At 33.8% G+C, this 21,609-nt stretch overlaps 1 long non-coding RNA gene across 4 annotated transcripts in view; it reads right to left on the reverse strand.

The window, feature by feature from the left end:
• Window positions 1–4,413: 4,413 nt before the first annotated feature.
• The window catches only part of LOC141423428 (uncharacterized), a 172,442-nt gene continuing 155,246 nt past the window's right edge, over window positions 4,414–21,609 (reverse strand). The window contains exons 2-5 of one of the 4 annotated variants that reach the window (XR_012448308.1): window positions 13,122–13,231; window positions 8,409–8,589; window positions 7,802–7,895; window positions 4,414–4,835 (exon numbers count right to left, since the gene is read on the reverse strand). This is a non-coding gene — a long non-coding RNA (uncharacterized lncRNA). Of the gene's footprint in view, window positions 4,836–5,580; window positions 5,673–7,801; window positions 7,896–8,408; window positions 8,590–13,121; window positions 13,232–21,609 lie in introns of those variants that run through there. The other 3 variants (XR_012448307.1, XR_012448315.1, XR_012448311.1) reach the window with 3 other exon arrangements.

A 21,609-nucleotide genomic window follows, 5' to 3' on the forward strand; every position in this document is an offset into this window, starting at 1 on the left:
ATGTATTAACTCTGAAGAGGAATTCACCCTGTCCGAATAGTCCATAACCTTGAGTTCACAGTGAAGACTAGATTTCTCTGTCTTCCCTGGGTTTTAAAAATCTTAGCTCAGAAATAATGAGAAATGCAAGTTCTGAATTCTTAGTACAAATAAATTTAAATTGAGCTTACTACTTCTTCTGATGCCTTAAATATTGTTTCATATGTATGTATACATAAATATATGCTGACCCTACAACATGATAACAGCAAAAAGGTCATTTGATAATTATTTCTTGTTAGTAAATTACCTTCCTTGAAAACTTTGATATTTACTACTCATGCAAAACTTCTTAGAAATAATAATTTATTCCATTAATACATGTTTCCTAGGCTGCCTGTGGCGGTATACAGCTATAATCTCAGGTACACAGGAGTCATATTTACGAGCATTTGGCCCAAGACCATCCCTGGGCAAAAAAAAAGTGAGACTCTATCTGAAAAATTGCTAAAACCAAAAAGGCTTGGAAGTATGGCTGTAGTGGTAGGAGTACCTGCCTAGCAAGTGTAAAGCCCTGAGTTCAAAATTCATTGCCATCTAAAAAAAGAAAGAAAATTACGTTTCTTACCTATGGTATAATAGGCTAACAATTACGCAAGGACTGTACTATACATTTTAATAAATCTACTTAACTTTGCATACTTTTGTAATAATAAGTCTGACTTGCCTCAACAATAAGTTTTCTTTAACGTGAAAGAAATATAAAAAAGAAAAATGTCATTTCTCAACTAAGATTGTTTCACAATTCACCCATTTCCTTCCTCCAAAAAGGGATGACCCTAAAGACCCTTTTCTTCTCCAGTTCACTTGTGAGTAGTAAGACATCACAGAGGAGTTGATAGGGATCTTACATGAGATTTATTTAGAAAAGTCGCAATGCTGAAGTATTGTAAAGTGTTGACAAAGCTGTCTTCCTCTGAGTTTCTTGCAAATGAGCATGAGAAACTTTTACTATAAAGGTGAAGCAGTTAACCGTGCCTTTTGTGTTTGTTCATCTTTTAATTCATTTCTTATCAATACTATCCACAGTGTGAATCTGAGTAGAATGCAGTCATTAGGAATTGTTTTCTACATTGTTTACTTAGTGAATGAATTGGAACAAAGTTTCAGGTTCAAGAAGCAAGCTTATAAAAGAATAAAATCAATAGACCCTAGACTATTTTGACAAGAATGCAGCACTTTCCTTCAACTACTAATTAAAATTTAGACAAATGAAGAGCCAAGCAGAATTTAATATAGATTTTGGCAACAGATTTGATCTATCTGGTTGTTGAAGATTTAAGAATTTTTCTAAGAAAAATGGGAAATAAGTACTGTTAAATGGTGGCCATGTTGCTCACTGGTATCTATCCAAACAATTGCAAGACCACTGACTAGATAGCTCTCTGCCAAGTGTACATGACCACTGCTAAGCAATGAGATCAAAGGGAAAAAAACACTAAAATAGTTACTATAAGCTAAGTATTTTATGAGGCTTTTTGCATTAATCAATTTCCTTTAGTTCTTAAAGACAGCTTATAGACTAGATAGTGGTATTAGCTCTATTTTATAGAGGAAGCTACTTCCCAACCTAGTTTAAAAACAACTCAAATATTTTTTTAAAGAAACTTTATGATATCATTATGTTTTTGTGATTAAATAATATGAGGAAAATCTTAAAGACATTGGATATCTAAAATCATTGACTCTTAAATTAATCAAGCAGTAAATCATTGTGAAAATAGTTACATAAGAGGAACAACTTGAATTGTAGCTCCAATTCAAGCAGAGATACTCCCCTAGATTAAATATTTGCTAATGATAAAAGTAACATATATGTATTATAATGGAAAAAATGAGATTTGTTGAAACTATTCCAGGAACGGGGGATAAAGGAGAATGATAGAAGAGATGAATTCAAGTATGGTGTATTTGACACACTGTAAGAACCTTTGTAAATGCCACAATGTACCCCCACCCACTACAACAATAAAGAAAAAAAATTATTAAAAAGAGTATGATATACTTGATATATTGTAAGAACTTTTGTAAATGCCACAATGTACCCCCAACACAACAATAAAAACTCAATAAAAAATAAATAAAATTTTAAAAAGTAATATGTATTTACTATAAAAAAATTTCAGAAATGTACTAAAGTACTATGAGTAAATTGTTACTCAAAAAAAAATCCCACTTATCCTGAATAATCATTATTAACATTCTGGTACATATATCCTATCAGTTATATTAATATATCCATAGTTTTTAGATTTCTTTTAAAAGAAATGTAAGTGTCTTTTAAAAGGTGTATGGTTTGGAGCCTCATTTCTTCACTTAAAATATTTTAACAGTTTCTCTTGGCAGTAAATATCTTGAAGGCTATGCTTAAGTCTCCTCTGTATCCAATCACATGAAAAAAAATCATAAATATATATTTCAGTGAGTCCTCATTACTGGACTTTAGGTTATCTCTGCCACATATAAAAACCATCCATGTGCATCAATCTGTGAACACACCAAGTATTATCCTTAGGTGAATTCCTCGAGGTGGAATTATTAGGTAAGCAGATAAGCTTTTGGGCCCGATAGGTTGTCACTGGCTTCCTTGCTGGTAAATAAAAATGGAAATGCAGTGTTATAACACAAACTAGGAGAGAGTTTACTGTTTTCCAATTTGTTCCCCTAATAATTTGTCCTGGGCCAGAGAAGTGGAAGGAGGTATCAATAGCTCTGTACCTCCCTGCTGGACTATCCCGTAATCCTGCAGGATTCTTGCTCTATCTCACAGACCCTTAGATTCCCACACAGAACCTGGCCCCACTATAACTGGAACTCTGAATACTGGTGCGTTTTTTTCCCTTGTCAGCCAACAAGAAAGCTCTTTCCTTCTCAAGACTTGCTGCTTCACGAGCATTAGGCCTCTGATGACACAGTAATTTTTTTTTCCTTTCATATTACTGTCTTCTGTCTCAGATAACAAAGATAAGATTGGGTTGGACAGCTTACCAATTTATAGAATTGTCAAGTGATGTCCCACTCATGGACGCTAGGTCTAGAGTCCTGGCTGGGCATTTATTTCCAAGTCCCATGAAGTCTGAAAGCTTGTGTGACAGAGAATGATGACCTCTAGAGAGCAGTGTTGCATAAAACCACTGAGCTGCCCGATTTGAACTTGCAAATTACTCTCCTTCAGAAAAAGTGATGTCGATAGAACATCCATGTGGTAGTGCCGATTTCTCTACACCTGTTTTTTGTTAGTTTACTTTGTTTTTGCTTTTAATTAGCATAAATTAATTGTACAAAGGGGTTTCGCTGTGATATTTATATACATGCATATACTTTTATGAAAATCACCCCTCTGTTCTCCACAGCTTTACCCTCTGTGTTATATTTCCTTTTTCTTAGCTTTTAAAACCAATTTGAAAAACAACAATGGTATCTCATGTTATTTTACTTTAGATTTCTGTGATTATTAGTAAAACTGTACCTATTTTATATTTATTTTTAAAAATTCAGATTGCACAAGCAACATATGCCCTTTAGAAAACATCTTTAAACCATTAAGAAATGGACAAAGATGTGGAAACCTGTCATAATGTCACTTCCAGTGGAAATAATTCCTTTATTCATGCTGCAAAAATTTCCTATGCAAGTATGTATACACATAAATACATTTCATACCTAAACATATAAATATATAGAGTCTACCTCATTGTTTTTAATAGCTACAAAATTTTTTGCAAGACCAATATTATAATTTATTCTATCAATTCTATACTGATGACCTTTTAGCTTATTTCTAATTTTTTTGCATGATTAGCAGGGGTATAATAAATATGATTTTACATAAGCATCAGGGCACTTTTGCAAGCTTTTCTGCAAGGTAAATTTCTAGAGGTGCAATTACTGAGACAAAAGATTTGCATATTAAGTTTTTATGGAATGAAATTCTGTGGGGTCACAGATTTTTGTCTATCATGTTTAGTACTTTAACCCCAGTGCCTGGGACAGAACTTAGCACGTCATATGCACTTGATGAATGTTTTTGAATGAATGCATGGAAATTCCCCCAGTTCTCCAGAGAATTACAAAGTGATGTGGAAGTGGTGTGTCTGAGTGTAAAAGGTGTTTAAACAGTTTTTTTGCTTTAAAGCACTGACGCCTTACTTGAGCCCATCAATTAACTAAAAACAGGAGAAAAGTCTGACATCTCTATCTCCATCTTACACCTGTTCTCCTTTGCTCTGAGCCAGTCTTTGCTACAGCCACCTTGGAATGAGGAAAGACAGAAATGATAGATAACATCTTTATTACAAGGGACTGAAACTACCCCTAGGGACAGCAGAGCCTTGTAGGACAGACCACTCCTCCAAGGAGGACTGTTACCTACAATGATGAGGCTGCACCCTGAAGTAAGAATAATCAGCTCATGGAAACCAGATTGCCTCCTTAAGTGATGACAGTGATAACAACTTCTCCAGAACCCTCAAAGAACAAGGACTGAGGTAATGGTCAACCAGGCCCCACCCAACCCCTGGAACATACCTGTGACTGTAACTGTTTAACGATGCATACCTTTTGTTTCCTACCTTTGATTCTTTGTCTATTTAAAGCTAAAGTTCATGTCTGTACCCCAAAGATGGCAGAAGAGGGGCTGCTTGCTTACTTTGTCTCTTCCCACGTATGTCCCGTGCTATGTAAGAAATCTTCTCTGCCCTTACCGTGTCTCTTTATTTCGCCAGACCTCGCATTTGGAAATCCAGAAGTTTTGAGCCGGGGGTCCAAAACTCCAGTTTCAAGTGACACAAAAGCACCTATGAGGAAAGGGTAGCTTGAAACATTAAATCCCAAAGAGTGCAAAGCTGACACATGAAAACATCGGTGAAGATGTTTCTGCTTGTTTCTTCTCATCTCTCACCAGCTAGTACCAAGGCTACATGGGGCAGAGGGTATAGGTTCTGAGAAGAATGAGAGATGGGATGGCTAAATGGACAGAGTGAAGGTGGGCAGGGACTGCTCTCCAGACCTCATAAGTCTCAGGGTTTCTAAACTCCAGGAATACTGAGTATGAGTGAAAGTGTCAACATGGGAAACTGGCAGATTTCATAACTACACTGATGCAACATAAGCAGAAGCAGCGGGTGTGGATGTGGGGACAACAGATGCTTCACTAGGCATCTAGATTTCAAGAGGATGAGTCCTCAGCCCCCAAATCGGGTTTCTATAAACTCTGAAAATGAAGTGGGGAAGATCTAATTGCCTATACCAAACTTAGTTTGGCAAAATAACCTTTCCAGTAAAATACATAGTGTGGGAATTGACACAGAACAGCCATCTTGGTCCAGGAATGGGGTGAGCCCCGTCACTTCCCTTATCTCCCTCCCTTTCCTGCAAGCTCAGCTAGGGTTTTCTCCCTTTCCAAATCACCTGTAGCTGCCTACATCTGCCTAACAGAACAGCCAGAATTCCACCTTGCTAGTGCTGAGCAGTATTTTATTCTTGGCAAAGAGTCCCTTAAACTTGAGAATGAATGTCTTTGTAACCACCTTGTCTGTTTCTCACCTGTCTGATCCTGTGATACTTGTTGGGGATGCCACAAAGTATAAGATATTGTCTTGACCTCATTGATTTTGTAGATTCAGTGCAGGAAACTAGAGATATAATCATGAGGCAATAAGAAGATTACAAGAAATACTCACACATAAACACGTTACTAGAGTAGCACAGAGGAAGGAGAAATTTGAATGTCATTCACCACTGCCAGCCCATTTGACCACTCTTGTCTTTCCAACACAACGAAATATCACTCTTATCAAAAAATAAGGTGCTTCACCCAGTTTTTGCAACAAAGGCTGATGTCTCTGCAGTAATCACTTATCTGATCACTTCCTTCCATGTTGGTGTGACTCCTTTCATGGGAAAAATTTAAGTTGTTGTATGATCTCCACTGTTGCCACATACCTGCCCTACTGATCCCACTATTGTGCCCAAAAGGTCACTATGAGACTCATTCCTTTGAAATGACATTACTGTCTATAGAAGTCTTCCTCGTCATTGTACATTTACCACCTAACATTTCAATATGTGCCCTTGGAATGCTTGTGCTTGTATGCTGTATAACTGTCATGCAAAACTGTGGTCAGTCAGTTGGCAAACTCAGCCTACTCTAGAGCCAAGGAGCAAGTATTCTCATGACCACTGGCATAGGTTCTAATCCTCCCACTGGTACCCTACATTAACTATATCTCAATTTCTTCATTTGTAAAACAAAGACATTGAGAAGAATTAGTGGTAGGATGTTATAAGTTTTTAATAACTGAGATTAGTACTTTTATCATCAGGATGAATAAAAGATATTGAAACACACTTAAAACAAAGAAAAAGTATAAAGGAGAAGAAGACAGATAAGGATAAAAGAAACAGTTAAAGATGAACAGAATTGCGATCCTTATAAGAACCACATTAGGTTTGAAATATTCCAACTGAGAAGAAATAGGGACAGAGAGTATAAGTTTCAAACAAAACTATTACCATATATTCAAAATTGAACTGTGAGGTTGGATATAGTAGCACATGTTTGTAATCCCCTCTACAAGGGAAACACATACAGGAAGATTGAGGCCAGCCCAGGCAAAAATGTGAGACCCTATTCAAGAAATAAATAAAACGAACAAACAAAAAACAAGAAAGGGATGGGGATGTAGCTCAAGAGGTAAAGTGCCTGCCTAGCAAGTGCAAACCTTAAATTCAAATCCAATACTGCCAAAAACAATCAGTCTGTACAGCAAATCTAAGAACGGTGGTTGGTTGATATTCTATTGTCCCTTTAGAGGTGAAAATATTCTTTCAACATACACACACACAAACATAAACCACCGAGTGTGATACGATAACATATATGATACATCATAATTTTATCTATAATTTCACTCTCACATAACTTTTATAAATCCATGGTTATGATGTGCATAATTGTTAATTATCTAATTCCTCCTATTTCATCATTTTATGAAGATACTCATGCTATTTTATTAAACAAAATCATTATTACATGTTAACTAAATTATTAAATGAAAAACTCATTTTTAAATTTAATGAGTTCAAGTCATATCCTATATATAATAAACTTAAAGTCTTATTGTATTAAGAACTGTGTTTAAACTAAGTTAATACTTAGTCTCAAAATATTTTTGACCTATAAAGCTCAATAGCATTTTCTTATTCATAAAATTCTGCTACAGATTTGGGCTTCTGACAGGGCAAGGACAAAAAGCAAAATTACTAGCACGCTTGGAGCCAAAATTCTTTTGCTTTCCTTTACAAAATTGCTTACTTTCTTCTGAGATTAATGAACTGTCAGTGGACCGAGCAATGACTAAAACTTTAAAATAAGGAAGGGTGACCCCTAGTGTTGGGCTTTAGAAACCAAACTCACACAAAGCTCCAAACCCATAAAAAATTAAGTAGCACATGTTATATAAAACAAGTCAGAATTTCAATTTTATTTACCTTCATCATCTTTAGGCACATAAATAACTAATATTTAAAAGATATTATTAACAATTTAAGTGAATCTTTCAAATGACAACAATTCCTCCCACGTCAACTGTTTCATTCATGGCAAGTGTATGAATAAAAAAAGAATAAAACTAGAGGAAAAGGTACAAGATTTACTTGAATGAGCAAAGAGAAAGCTAGCCAAGGGGAAAAAAAAAGCTGAAATATTAACTTCACATTGCACTGAAGATAAATTATATTTAAACCAGAGCAGTAGACTTACATGTATTCAGTAAGAAAATCTTGAGCAAATCATTTACTCCTTTACTAGTCTTTCCACAGAAATTTTCACCTTTACAAGCTCAAGGTCACCAGTCCTGCAGACAAGGAAAATAGTTCTGTTTAAACACCTGTCACTTGTGACAGAATGAAATGAAATGAGAGGTCAGAAATGACTTACTGCATCATTTGAACTCATTGTTACACAACAAGAGGAGACTTTTGCAAAAAGAGGACATACTGGGACAAGGGAATCTTATATTTGAAGGGAAAGTATGTAAGAAAGCCCTGGAGTTCTTTCTTATTAAGTTTTATTGCCATTATTTACTAAGGCTCTTGATGGGAGCTGGCTTAGCACCAGCACAGAGCTAAGCAAAAATTAGATATTTAATGCTCTCCTTTTGAGGTTCAGGTGTTGGGGTGATGTAAGGCTTGCTCAGTCAAAGTTTATGCTGAGGACATCTCTACCTCTTCCTTTTACCCAAACAGATACAAGAAAAAGTGCAAAATGATGGGGCAATTGAGAAAGAGAAGGAAATTGAACATGGTGATAAAATTGCCAATTTATCATGAAAATAGAATTTACTTCTGCCATTAACAATGACACTTACACAACATATTTGCTCCTTAAGATCTGGACTCATTTCCTTGCTTTGTTCTACTGTTTCCATGAAAAGAGGCATTTTGCTTGATGAGATCTTTGTGGATGCCATCTTAGGCTTTCTAAATGCTAGTTGTACCAGCAAAGAATTTCTGTTTGTCATTGAAGCCTTCCAAGCCTTACCAGATTCCCTGAATTTGGTTCAAAATAGAAATGCCTTGTTATTTTACTCTTGTAATCTCTGGTTTTACTCTCTAGGCTCCCTAGGCTTTATCCAGTAAAGCGTCGCTTATTGTTTTACACAAGTGTTTCCAATTAACATCTGTTATCTAGCTTGTAACTGTAAATTATTTACATTACATGTGCTAAATTATTTAAAATAATACTTTAAAAGAATGTTTATATTCTCAAGAAATAAGGATTTATACTTTCAGATTATTTAGCACTAAAAGATAAATTTTATTTCTTTTATGCTTCTAATTTTAAACATTTTACAAAAAAGTAAAAGAACTCTTTTAAATCTGCATTTTCAATATATTTATAAAAAGAATTTATTACAACCTGTTGCTTAGAGTTCCTCTTTCATTATACGCCTTGCAATCAAGGACTTTCAATTACTAGCAATGTGTCCATCATAAAAATTTTCACTTATTTAGCAAGAAGGTAGTCTTTAACAGGTGTATTCATAATTTCATTTTGTATGACTGATTTACTTGCCTACCAATGCTCATTCCAGCAGAGCATTAGCACTCTCTTGGAACTTCTGTTTCTTTTAAAAGCTGCCTCAATTCCTTCCGGTGACTAATTTCATAAAACACTGAAATGGCCTCTTTGAAATTCGGCTTTCAAAGTGCATAGAAATCTTCGGAAGTAGCTATTGCATACATTATGCCTTTTTTTTTTCAATGTAACTCAAGCAAGTAAGCATAGCAGGTATCTAAGCAACATTTGGAAGGCAGTCTTTTCTCGCCAAATAATACCACAAAAAAATACCATGCCCAAATACACACACACACACATTCTCAAGCACAAATTCATGAGCATTTACTCGTTAATACTATGCTTTGGGAAGGTGGTGTACAAAGAAGCCTGAAAAGTGATAGCCCTGATAGAAAAAATCTTGGAAAATTAGTTTTATTAATGATTTGGTAAAATCAATGATTTGCTTTATTTCCTACTTGAACCCACAATTTTGTAAAAATGTAAACTTATTACCAAGTGGAATTCAGCGATGCTTGAATTAAAACATTAAAACATGGAACTTCAAAAGTATTTAGTATTTAGAATGTTAAATGCAGGTATTTAGGGTTTGCTGGAGTGCTTTAAGGAATTTTTTCAAGTCTTTTAGGTTTATAGAGATTTTATTCTTCTATTTGGAGTAAATCTATAGAACGGCTTGAGGTCAAGTTCTCTTCAAATTTAAACTCTTGGGAGTGATAACATATAAAGTTGTTAAAATAAAAGTGCATGTGTATTTGTCATATCTATGTGAAATTCATGGGCAGATAACTATAGAAAAAATAAATGAGAGGTACAGATTGACACATACATAGATGGATGTATTCATCTATGGATAAGTAGACAGATGAGAGAAAGAGATTGAGAGAGTGCTGTGGTACATACAGAGTGAGAGCCACAATTAAAGACTGTATCGGGAAAGTAGAGACAGTCATGTGGGCAAATTTGAAAATATTGAGGGTATAATGCTTCTAGATGGGTTCAAAGTGGAAGACATGACTGGTAGATAGAGTAACAATAGGAAAGACTGGAACCAGGGAAAAGCCCAAGGACAAATGACCAACATCAAGGAGATGTTTCATATAAAAACTCAGATTATGATCTATACAATGAACATGTTTAGCAAAATTTTTATGTAAACAAAAAATATATAAAACTAAGAATAGACTGTATTGTCTGATTGACAAAAAGTTCCCAAACCATCTGGATTCCCTCAGAAGAAGAGGATAATTTAAAGAAACATGAAATGAGGTAAACATAAGGTCTAATATGTAGGTCTAAACATTCAACTGCAAATGAAATAGTGTGGTTTAGGTGAAATGCAAATGAATCTACTCTAACACAGGTCTGCCACAGATAACTGAATAGAAAGGAGGTTTGTACGGAAATATTCTGTCTGAGCCTGAATTCTCCTCGTTAGTCTGTGTCTCCTTGATGATAATTCTAGGTTAAGAGACACATATTTCTCCAACAGATACCACCAACCTTATGATTTTTCCCAAGATTTGACTTGCACTTTAATTATGAAAATTATGCTCTTATGGTTAAAAAAACTAACATTACAAATATTGTACATAATAAATGGTAAAAAACAGCTTTCCTAATACCTCATCACTTAATACATAGATGTACATCTTTTGAGATGTTTTCTTTACATATACAAATATATATACCTAAATGCATAAGTATGATTTTTTAGCAAAACAAAATTATATTAAACAGTTTTTCAACTTCCTTTCTTCCCTTTTTAATACAACCACTAATCAATCAACAAATAGTTACTTCTCTATGAGATCGAAGGAAATTCATCAAGATATATAATACTTATTATCCCCTCCAAGTGTAGCAAATTCCTCCCCGACCAAGCATGGCAGTATGTGGTCATGTCTCTGCTCAGATTGATTAATTGACTATCTTTTAATGTATGTATTTCTTTTTATCTTTTTTCTCCTTTTATTTTATCATTTTACATTTACTTACATGTGTATATAGTGTTGGTGTCCTCTCCCCCTCCCCCTAATAATGTATCAATAACACATTATTATGTATATACATTAATAATATATTATTAATACATTATTAGAGAAATAATGTATGCATTTGTCTAAGAACACAGTGCATATATTTAATGTTTTCTTTAGCTACAAGTTTCTGTATTGAAATTTTTCTCCTAGATTAAATTATTTCAATAATTATTTAGTTGTACTCAGTTAATTTAAGGAACAAATTAACAAATTTTGACAATTTTCAATCAGAAAACATAAACCTTATTTATTTACTTACTAATTCATTCATGTATCTATTTACTTATTAGAGGTGCTAGGTATTGAACTTAGGGCCTTGTGCTGGCTAGGTAAATGCTCTGCCATTTGAGCCACATCTCCAGCCCACACTTTAAATGAAAATTCATTTCTTAATAAAATGGATGGAAGTTTTTCTGATTTCTCAGTTATTTCTATTATTAATTCATATATTCACTGCTGAATGTTATTATTCTCCAATTCTTCACTGAGATCGTGCTCAATATTCATCTTATCCTTATTTTCATTTTCATAGACAGAAGTGCTAAGAAAGCTTATTCACATAAATTAATAACAGGTCCTAGAGGGAGCTTAGATACAGCAGTGTCATTAAATTTTTTGAACTTGTTATTGGGCATATGACAAAAATTACTTGTGGTATTCCTTCAAATATTATTTTTAATGATTAGTCAATGAAAATTCTATTAGGTTCTCTTTAAATTTTATTTCATCCACTGAAAAAGAAATCCAGTGGATTTGCAAGAGCATTTGTTACCCAATAATTAGGCATTTGCTTTCTCAACAACTTTAGTATTTCCAATTCTCATTTGTTTGGCCCCCTGATCATTTTATACACTGTTACAATTTACCATTGTATAAGGAGGCCTATGCCTTTCTTTATAAAGGAGAAAATCTGGGAAAATAAAGTAAAGAAAGAATACTTTTTATTGCATTCCTTTTAGATAGACCAATTTTAGGAATAAATTTTTATGCAGGATGAGGATGTGGAAATTGATTCCTTTAAACTATGTATGAAACCTCATCACGTGTGGAATATCTATACACATCCATGGAGACACAGGCAGATGGAGACCACTGCTCTACACTCTGTAACCATTTTATTACTTAACAACTTTAAATGCTAAATTGCTAAGAAAAAATATATAATTGGTCCAGCTTAAGTGAGCTTCCTATTCCACGCTCAGTGAACGAGGGCTCACTGGCATAATGTCACACACGGTGCACGGAGACACCAAGTATCACTCTTAATACATGAGAGACCAGTCCTAACAGGACAGAGGTGTGAGCTGAGCCATGCTCACAAGAATTACCTATGACACTTATTAATGTGTTTTCTCTTTTTCTTCTCAAACTTGCCAATTTTAATTTTTGATCTTATTTTGTCTTTTACTTTATTCTTGCCACCTAAATTATTTTACCTTACTTTGTTTTACCTTTTACTTTTCTTTAGTTGATGCTTAGTATATTTACTTTTAACATGTTAAATACATGTTTTCACTGTTATGAATTACTTCCAAGTACCAATCTGCTTATGTCCTATTGACTTTAATACAGAATTTTTTTTTTTTTTCTGAGACAGGGTCTCTTTATGTAGCCTAGGCTGACCTGGAACTTATTATGTAATCCAGGCTGGTCTTGAACTCAAGAACCTCCTGCCTCCACCTCTCTAATGCTTACATAGTAATCTTAACCTCATTAATTCTACATAATCCGTAATTTCAAAGTCAAGGTCAGTATAGGAAAGTGTCTCTATAACTGTCTTGTTTTTCCACCTTTATCCAACAGTCCTAAATATTATCACCATTTATTCATACTCGCCGGTTGTCAAATGTTAGCTAAGCATCCACAAACTCATTTTAAATTATGAATACTTAACAGCATGCTCAGCTCAAAACCAGACAATAGATTTTCATCAATTTTAGAATAAATTCCAAACTCCTTACTGTGGCTTTAATCTTTCCTTGAATTAGCTTCTCAAATCTTCCCATCCTCATTTTCTGTGATCTGCCTCTCTCACTCCTCCTTTCAGACAACACTGTCTGGCTTGTTTTTCCTAAAGAACAAAGAGCTTGCTGTTATATAAAGAACTTTGCAGCTACCATTTACTTTGCCTGGAATTCTTTCTCCCTAAAACTTCACTTGGCATTCTTAATCATTTCATTCAGGTCTCTGCTCACATGTCCTTAGGGACAGGTTCACCACTCCTTCTATCATTAGTATTTAAAAGGACTGAGAAGGGAAATGAGGAAAGCATATATACAAACACAAACACACACATACATATAAAGAACATCTCTGGAAGACTAAGGGAAACAGGGAACTGCTGAAAGTCAGAGACTTTAGTTATATGTTTCTTATTCCATAGGACTAAATCATCTATTTTAGACTGTAGTAGACTCTGGGTATCCATGGGCATGACGCCTTTTGACAAATCTAAAATTTCCACTTTATCACTTAAATCAAGCATATTAATTTTACCTTGCCTTTTGGGCACCATTGGCTTTCCAGGAGGCACATTTTCACAAAATGAAGGTCAGGGAACCACTCAGCAGGTCACACAATGATTTAAACACAACTGACACAACATGGCTGATAGCTTCTGTGCATCAATTGAGCTGCATAATATATGTACAGAAATGTAGAATTTTTGTTTTTGAAATTTCTTTTGTTTTTTATTTATTTTCATTTGACTGCACTTGGTCAAAAATGTATAGTAAATCTGTGAGTGATGTGGGCTTATTATTTTTAAAAAGACTACGCAATGACTTTAAGAGGGGAAGGTGATTAATGACGGAGGAAAGTTTTGATAATGGGAAAAATATTTGTTGGGTTATGGACTTTAGGTAAACTTATGTAAGGTAATGGGAGAAATTTAGGCATTCCAGGAAACTTAAACAGTATGTATAAAAGTATAGAAGGTAAGAGAAAAATAGAAAACATGTTACTAAATATTTTATGCAAATTTTTATCATTGGGGCCTAGATTAGTAGAGGCAAAAAATATACCTGTCTCGGTAGAACAGTGGAAGCTTGTTAAGGAATAATAGAAAATCATATTACATAGGAAGAGTAGAGACAGAAAGATTATAAATTTCAGAGGAAAAGTTTAGCTTTGCTGTACCAAAGAAAACCAAGTCATTGAAAGTGTTTAAGCAAGAGAATAGAATAGTCACATGAGTGATTAAGGTAGATTATTCTACATCATTGCAAGAATGGATTGGTAGAGTTACAGCCTGGGGGCAAAAAGGCCAAGAAAGAGGCCCTTAGAGTTATTTTTAAAATGGTTGGGGTCTAAGTAGTTGAGTGTCTTTTGCTGTGAATTGCAGGTTATAATAATGATGATAAGTTGGTTTTTTTCTCTCTCTCTTTCTCTCTCTCTCTCTCTCTGTGGTATGTGTGTATGTTTTCGCTTTTTAAAAAAATTAGAATATTTAAAATTGTCTATATGTGCTATAGTTTTGATGTCTTCCAAAGGTTCATGTGTTAAAATGGCACTATTGGGAAATGGGTTCTTATGGGAGGTCCCAAGGTAATTGGAGGTACCCTTGAAGGGGACTGTGGAACCCTGTGCCCTTCCTCTTTCTGTCTCCTGGCTGATGATGTGAATAGTGTGCTCTGCCATTTACTCCCAGTCACTGCCAAAACTCATCAGAGACCCAAAGCAATGAGTTTAACCAATCTTGTATGGGAACCTCCAAAACTGTGAGCCAAAATACCCCTTTTCCTCTTTATAAGTAAATTACCTCAGATATTTAATTATAATAATAGAAAGATGATGAATACATTATCAGTGTAAATTCAACCAGCAAGTAACAATTTTTTGTAGAAAGGCTATGCTGTGGTGGCTTATATAATATAAAAAATACAAAAGTATTCAAAACCTGACTCCTCTGTTGATATTAATCAGTATACTATTAACAGTATATGAATAACTTTACAGAATTCTTTCTCTTACCCTACAAATATTCATTTAAATCATAATTCATCCCACTGTATAATAGAGATGACAAAGCACTATAAGTTTATGCATCAGGGCCAGGTCATGGCATTGTAAAACCAAGGAGCACAAAACCAGAAACTAGACCTTTAAACTACAGGTTTGCATGCATTCACAGTGTTATGCTTTATGTGGTGAGACAATCTTCTGAGTACTTCTTATGTTCCAGCTACAAGTATTGTTACCTCATTTATCTCTTTAAGCATCCCACAAGTTAGGCATTATTATGAACACTATTTACCAATATGGAAATATGAAACTTCAGAAAGATAATTTGCAAGGCTGGGCATTTCACATCATGCTTGTAATCCCAGCTACTAAGGAGACAAAGATTGGGAGACTCACAGATTGAGGCCATCCTGGCCAAAAAGTTAGTGAGACTCCATCTCAATCAATAAACCAAGTGGTGGTGGTGTATGCCTGTGATCACTGTTACATAGAAGTCTGTAGTAGTGGCAGGATTGAGGTCTGGGACTTGTTCCAGGTAAAAAAGGCTGGGTACATGACTCAAGTGGTAGAGTACCTGCTTAGCAAGCACAAGGCTCTGAGTTAAAATCCCAGTACCATAAAAAACACATAAAAAAAGATAATTTGCAATGACTCATGCAACTTGTAGGTAGCAGTAAAGGTATTAGTGTACAGGCCTGTCTGACCCAAGAATCTTAACTCTGACAGTCACAGTATTTAACAATATCACAATGAGGGGGAAAAAAATGCCATAGAAACAGAGTTGCGAGATTGTTCCTAGGAACTTTGGGATCAGGTGATTCTTGGTGAAGGAATTAGCATCTGAAGACCTGGAACAAGGCAGGTGTGTTATTCTCACCAGGTCTATTTAACCTAGGCAGATAAGAAGTAGAATTGGCATGGAGAGCTGATGATATGGTATTATGTATAAAACTCTACAACCAAAAAGACTCTTAGAATTAATAAATGAATATGTAAACTCGAGGACACAAAATCAACACATCAAATAAACACATTTCTGTATACTAATGTCCTATGTGGAAAAAATCAGAACAATCTAATTGAAAATAATTACAAAAAAATAAAATTTAGGAATAAATTTAATCAAGGGGCTGAAAGACACATATACTGAAAACTATAAAAGTTTGATAAAGAAATCAAAGAATTTTCTTAGAATAAAAATGTCTCCCATATTCCATATGCATACCACACACACATATACATGTGTGCCTTGATTTTGCTAATTTTAATAGAAACACATCAGCATTCTAAAATTCTCTTCAGACTGGAACCATGTCTTATTTGTGCCTGAAAATAATTCAGTTAAAAAGAAAAGAAACAAAGGAATATGAAGGAAGAGGAGGAAATAAGAAAAAGAAAGGAAAATGAAGGGAAAACCCAATGTAAAAATTGCAATCTAAAGAACTTATAACATTTAGCAAATACACATTGAAGTGTAAGTAGTGTTAAACATGGCATCCTCTTCTAGTTCCTTTTTTCTCAATTTTAGTTTATTCTTGTGTACTTCACTAACATTCTCACATTTACTTATACCATAGCAATCTTCTCATTCGAGTCAAAAGGAAAAAAAATACTTTTGTTCCTAGTTATCCTTCAGATATAGGCTTTCCAGAATTTAGCACATAGTAGTAGAAATCAGTGAATGAGATAAATAACTATAAGCCATGAAAAATTTAAAGCTAGCATAGTTCTCAAGTTTGAAGCTGTGTATAACATAAGCTCATAACATTATTTTACTTTGATTTTTATATTTACTTTGTTTCATATACAAGTAAAGAAACATTTTCTAAAGCAAGAAAAAAAGGTTGTTATATTAGGTTTATAAAATTTCACAGAATGTAATGGAAGCATTCAGCACAAAATATTAACCATAAATCCAATATTTCTTTTTAATCTCAGTAAATTCAAATGTTCTAATTTAATAGCTTCCAGATAACTAGCTTATTAGCAAATGATGTGAAGTAAAAAGCTTTAGACATACCCCCAGGCCTCCTTAAATGATATTTTACTGTTAACTCTGCACCAGATGCAGTGTTCAATCTAAATAAATGAATCACCTCCTACCATTTTCAACTTTAAAAAATAATAAATTAAATCCACACCAGAAATGACAATAAAGCTTGTTTTTGTTGCAAGACTACTCCTTGATTATGAAGTCTGATTGCCTTTAAGCTTTTGATATATGTTTTTAATCACATCAGCATTAAATTTTAAAGAAGAAATTTTCTTTATTGTTTTATGTTATTTTTACATTGTTTTATGCATATGAGTTTTGGGGATTGGCTGTTGGTAACTTCACTTAATAGCTTTAAACACATGGCAAAACAGGCATGATTTACTAAGACCATTTGCAAAAGCTAAGCTAAAGGAAAAAGCATATTTATAAATAGAAAATGCTTAAGATTTTATTTATCTTACTCTTTCTTGTCCTCTTACTTTCTGTTTCTCTTTTTCCTTCTTATGGACAATTTTCCTGGCCAAACTAAAGATTTTTCTATATTCATCTTAAGAACTCTTTCTTAGCTACCATCCTGCCATGGGCTAGGTTATTAAATAGAAAAATTCCAATTGCTCATCTATGACCTAAAATAAAGAAGGAGATGTACAAGAGTGAGAAGCTCAAGAATGACGCTATTGACACCTGATGAAGGTACTATGACTCAAAGATGACACTAGATTTTTCGTTGTGTCCAGGTTTTAGATCATGACATACATTCTGCAACCTCTTATTCATAGATACTTGCTAATATTTTTTCACCTGGGTTTATGACCAAGCATTGCATATATATCATATTTTATATATTTATTTTATTTTATTTTCCTTTATTGTTGTGCTGGGTGGAAGTATGTTGTGGCATTTACAAAGGTTCTTACAAGTATCAACTATATCATACTTGAATATGTGTGTGTGTGTATATATATATACATGTAATTATGAGCTTTTTATCTTAACGGTATGCTATAGATTCACACCTTGTTTTGTTTTGAAGAGTTCTTAAAGTGCTGGTTTTCTATATGTAGCCAACCTTTCAAAATTACAACTAGGCCCCAACCCTGTTCAGTTTTTTGTTGTCATGGTGACTTATTGTCTGACAAAAATACATTAGGAGTCATAAGAGAAATAAGACAATATGAATTTATTGTCCAGTGAGCTTGTAAATTAATATAATTTTCAGTTATACCTCCCCCAAATTTTTTTCTTTCATAAAAAGAAGGTCATATTTGTGTGTTCTTTCTGATCAGAGTATTTAAGGCAACTTTTCATTCTACATCCCTGATCCTAGGAAGCAGACCCCAAAAAGGAGCCATCACCACTGGTCAACTTTATTTCAAATGCCTCATGATGAGCACTCTTCCTTGCCACATGCAGAAGTACTTCATACATTGGCAACTTAGTTACAACTGATTTCCTCTTCAAGACTTGGTTGTTCTTAAAGGATATTCAAACCAGTCTAATCTCTGCCACACTTTGAATAATGAGTCAGACCAACAAAATCAAGGGGTAACATGATTGTTACTTGTTAACAAATAACTTTTTTGTTATTTGTTCCATTGAAAATGTAAGTGGTGTGTTTAAATGACTACTTTTATTGAAATATAAAAACATTCATGTTCTTTAAGGTTTAATTTATAATCAAACTAACATGCATAAAGAAAAAATTTTGAGAAAAATTTAAAAGAAAGAATGATGTCTTCTCAAATACTAAAATTTTAAGTACTTCCTTTAAAAAATAGCTTCAAATGCAAGATTCTCAAAACAAAGGAATGATAAATGCTTAAGGAGATAGAAAATGCTATCTCTCCCCTGATTTGATCATTATAAATTTTTGTATTGAATTATCACATTATACCAAATAAATATGCATAAGTACTATATGTAAATTTTAAAAACTTAAATACACTGAAAATATAGCTCCATTTTAGATATGACCTCAAAAGCACAGGAAAAAAAAAGCAAAAATAGACAACAGAGATTACATCAAGTTAAAAATCTGCTCAGCAGAGGAAACAATCAACAGAATCAAGAATCAACCTACAGAATGGAAGAAAATATTTGTCAACTATTCATCCAAAAAAGGATTAATATCTAGAATATATTTTTTGAAAACTCAAAAAATAAAAGCAAGTAACCTGATTTAAAAATGAGCAAATTCTTTAAAGAGACACTTCTCAAAAGAAGGAAATACAAATGGCCAACAAATATATGACAAAATGTTCAGTAGCTTAGACATCAGAGAAATGCAAATCAAAACCATATTGAGCTATCATCTTACTTCCCTTAGAATGGCTATCATAATAAAGAAAAAAAATGAACAAATGCTGGTGAGGATGTAGAGAAACAAAAGAATCCTAATACACTGCTTGTGAGAATGTAAATTAGAATAGACATATAGAGAACAAAATAGAGGTTCCTCAAAAAGCTATAAATAGCCTGGTGCCAGTAGTTCACACCTATAATCCTAAGTACTTGGGAGCCTAAGCTAGGAGGCTGTTCAAGGCCAGCTGGAGGGGCAGGGAGATCATGAGACCCCATTGTAGCCAATGGCTGGATGCAGTGGCCATGCCTCTCATCCCACCCATGGCGGAAAGTCTAAAATAGGAGGATCACAGTCCAGGCTAGCCTGGGTAAATAGTGAGACCCTATCTCCAAAATGATCAGAGCAAAAAGGACTGGCTAGAGGCTCAAGTGGTAGAGCACCTGCTTAGTATGTGTGAAGTCCTGAGTTTAAACCCCAGTACTGAAAAAAAAAAATAGATTGAACATATGATCTAGCTATTCCACTTCTGGAAATATATCCAAAGGAAATGAAACCATGATATCAAAGAGAGACTTGCAACCCTACATTTGTTGCAGTACCCAATAGCTAAAGTATGGAATCAACCTAGGTATCCAATGGATAAATGGATGAAGAAAATGTGACATATATACACAATGGAATATTTGCCATAAAGATGAATGAAAATCCTTAATTTGCAGCAAAATTGATTGAACTGAGGTGAAATAAGTCAAACACAGAAAAATAAAGAGCACATGCTCTCTTTCACATGTGGAAATGTTTTCTAAAAAGAAGTTGATGAGAATATAGAACAGTAATTACTAGCAGTTGGGAAGGATGGGATGGAAAACCGAGGCTGGATTTGTTCAGTATATACTGCATCCCCATTAACACGTAAAATTAATATATCAATCACAAATAAAAAATTTAAATATACGTGGATCCATAAGAAGACAATTTCTCTATTTATATTATTATCCAAAAGAAAGATTTTCCAATGGCACATAACAAGATATTTACTTCTGTGACAGTAGTGTCTAACACATCCTAACTGGGTAACTTATTAAAAGCCATGGTTTGGCAGTCAATCAGACTCCAGAACAATTGAACAAAAGTTGTTTCAAATTAGTTTCCCTATGTGAAGTCAACCAAAAATTATGCTTGATTGATTTAATAATTTCAGTAATAATTAAATTTTATTAATCATACACTGAAGGTTTTTATCTTAGTAAACCATATGAAGCAAAATTAGTAAATAGTTTCTCAGCCTTTTGGCTAGGAAAGTATAAAATTAGTAAAATATATAAAAAATTCTCATAAAAATAACAAAACTAACTTTTAACAGATAATGGATCTGAATAACCATTTCTTCTAGAAGATATATAAATGACTGATAAGCACCTGAAAGATGTCAACATCATCAGGGAAACACAAATCAAATACCATTTCACCCCTATTGGGATGACTGTAATCAAAAAGACATAATAACAAGTGTTGGTAAAGATGTAGAACTTGAGAATCTAAAGTGGTATCAGCTCTTTGGAAAGCTGTGCAGCATTCCTCAGTTGCTTAATCATAGAATTACTTTATGTTTCATTAATTCTACTCTTGCACATGAACCCAGGGAAATGAAAAAACATGTCCACTCAAAGACTTGTAATGAATGTTTACAGCAGCATTATTCATAATAGTAGAGGTTAAAAACAACAAATGTCCTTCAACAGTTAAGTGGCTAAATGAAATATTGTATATGCAATATACTATATCCATAAAATGGAACATTATTTGCCTATAAAAAGCAAAGATTTACTGATACATGCTATAACATAGGAGAGCCTTGAAAATGTTATGCTAAATGAGAGCAGCTAGAAAGACACATATTTTATGATTCCAACTACATGAAATTTAGGAAATTATAGGAAAATCTATGGAGACAGAAAATACATTTGTAGTTTCCTAGGGCTTAGGAGGTGAATCAGGTGTGGTTTAGGAGAATGCAAAGAGAGGCTGCAAATGGGTATGAAATTTCTTTGTGGGAGTCATGAAATGTTCTAAAATTGATTATGGCAATGATTGCACAACTCTCTAAATATGGAAAAAAAACATTGAATTACATACTTTAAAGGGTGAGCTGTATATAATATATGAAAATATCTCAATCAAGCTTTTA

This window comes from Castor canadensis, chromosome 1 (genome assembly GCF_047511655.1).
Source record: "Castor canadensis chromosome 1, mCasCan1.hap1v2, whole genome shotgun sequence".
NCBI lineage: Eukaryota > Metazoa > Chordata > Mammalia > Rodentia > Castoridae > Castor > Castor canadensis.